A 2,684-nucleotide genomic window follows, 5' to 3' on the forward strand; every position below is an offset into this window, starting at 1 on the left:
ATTGGTTGCTATGGGCAACTGCACCACTTTTGCTCTACATAGCGTTTGATAAATATCCCCCAATGCGTTTATGACATCATAAGGACCTAACAGGATGACATCATCTGCATATATTCTGCAGCTGATGTTGCATGGGAAATTAGGATGTTCTCTTTTAAACATTATTTTAAAGCTTCACATATAGAATTAATGGCTCTCAGCGATATTTTATATTTTTGATAATTCTGGATCATTTTTCTCACACTGTAAAAGGATACATCACAGTTATAGGGACACGGGGAGATTATCAAGACCTGTGCAGAGGAAAAGTCGACCGGTTGCCCATAGCAACCAATCAGATTGATTTTCTTATGTTTCAGAGGCCTTTACAAAAATGAAAGAAGCCATATGGGCAACTGGTCAACTTCTTTCCACAGGTTTTGATAAATCTCCCCACATTCCCTACTAACAACATATGTATCTAGGAGGAATGACAGGAGATCTCCAAGAACAGATCCTTCAGAATTGTTATTTTATGGTAAATACTAATTTTTATTAAAATAGATAATTCAGTTATTGTATCTTCTTTAACAAGGTGTTATTTTTAAACATTTGATGGCCTGACCAACTCAGATTGGTGATTATTTTTATTCACAGTATAACCTGCTCTGTTTTGTAGTATAATTGTCTAAATATTCGCAAAATATTGCAAATCGAATATGGCCCCTGCTGCTCATCACTATTGGCTGTCTGGACATTCTAGGAGTTGTAGTCCCTTTACTGGAAAACTACAAGATCTGCCTGTAAAACTAAGCTACACCCTCCACTTTAATACTAAGCTGTGCTCCCTAAACTATGATCCATCCGCCTATTTAACTAAGCTAGCTACAATAACTACACTACACTAGTGTAAAACTAAGCTACGCAGCTCCCTGAGATGGGCAGAGAGGGTGTGTGCAGCCCAGTCAGTCAGACCTCTATGCCAGCCATATTACTTCTGCTACTACAGTCTGCCTCAGGTAGAATGTACTAGCAATTCTTCCAAGCCGGTGCTGTTAATTTGTCTGAGCTCCACATTGTAATAGGCTCTCCAGTTACTGACTGGGACAGTGATGTGCTTTCTGTACCATCTTTCCATATTTGTGTAGGGGAATTTGTCAGGCAGCAGGGTTTTTCAAAAATTGCCTTTTTGCACAAAAAAAATTACAAATTTTGTCCTCTTTAAACCAAGCCTGCCTCCTTTGGCAAAGAGGGTATGGCTTTATGATAAATGGGCGTGGCCAGCACAGCCTGTTGCATTTACTATAATTTATGCTTGTGTAGCTACGCAACTCCAAAACTGCGCAACACAGCCACCATGGCTGTTTTTAGCTTCCCAATGATCTCTGGTGGTGTGAGATGACATTTATTATTATCATTATTAGCCAGTTTAGACAAATGCTTATAGAGGTTACATCCCCATTAGTACAGTTCTGTGCCAATCGTCTTTGTGGTTTTTGCATCACACTCATTAACCAGGGAGTTCACACTAATCATAACTACAGGTACTGTCCTGGATGAATTATTTTAAACTGTGTTACTGTGTTCTGTGGAATACAGAAAAAAAGTGATTTTTTTATTGATTTTTTAAAAATATTCTCAAATATTTTAATTGATCAAACATGAAGGCAACCTTTGAGGTCTCCTACCCGCATGAATAGAACTTATCTGTTACCTACATGGTGTTGGTAATATTTCTACAGCCTTTTATTTCTAGGTTTTGTCCAATCTTTCCAATTCCCCTTTAAAATGGGTACTCTGGTGGAAAACAAACATTTTCAAATCAACTGGTGCCAGAACGTTAACAGATTTGTACATTACTTCTGTTTAAAGGGTACCTCTCATCAAATAAACTTTTGATATATTTTAGATTAATGAATGTTGAATAACTTTCCAATAGCATGTTAATGAAAAATATGCTTCTTTCTATTGTATTTTTCCCAATCAGTCCTGTCAGCAAGCATTTCTGACTCATGCTGGAGTCCTAAACACTCAGAGCTGCCAGCCTGCTTTGTTCACAGCCAAACAGGCTGTGAACAAAGCAGGCTGGCAGCTCTGAGTGTTCTCCTTTGTGAACAAAGCAGACTGGTAGGTCGTAGTGTTTAGGACTCCAGGATGAGTCTGAAATGCTTGCTGCCAAGACTGGTAGGGAGACCCCTAGTGGTCATTTCTTCAAAGTGGAAAATTAAATAGAAAGAAGCATATTTTTTAATAACATGCAATTGTAAAGTTATTCTGCATACATTAATCTATAATATATCAAAAGTTTTTTTGAGGAGAGGTACCCTTTAAAAATCTTAATCCTTCCAGTACTTATCAGCTGCTGTATCCTACAGAGGAAGTTGTGTAGCTCTTTCCAGTCTGACCATAGTGCCCTCTGCTGACACCTCTGTCTGTGTCAGAAACTGTCCAGAGCAGGAGAAGTTTGCTATGGGGATTGTCTTCTACTCTGGACAGTTCCTGACATAGACAGAGGTGTCAGCAGAGAGCACTGTGGTCAGACTGGAAAGAACTACACAACTTTCTCTGGAGAATAAAGCAGCTGGTAAGGTGAAAATGTGTTTTCCACTGGAGTTACCCATTAACCACATCATATGTAAGGTACTTACAGCCATTTCTCTCTTCTTAGTAGTATTGCATTGCAATAAAAATCAAAAATGTTTGTT

Source organism: Hyla sarda, chromosome 6 (genome assembly GCF_029499605.1).
Source record: "Hyla sarda isolate aHylSar1 chromosome 6, aHylSar1.hap1, whole genome shotgun sequence".
Classification (NCBI taxonomy): domain Eukaryota; kingdom Metazoa; phylum Chordata; class Amphibia; order Anura; family Hylidae; genus Hyla; species Hyla sarda.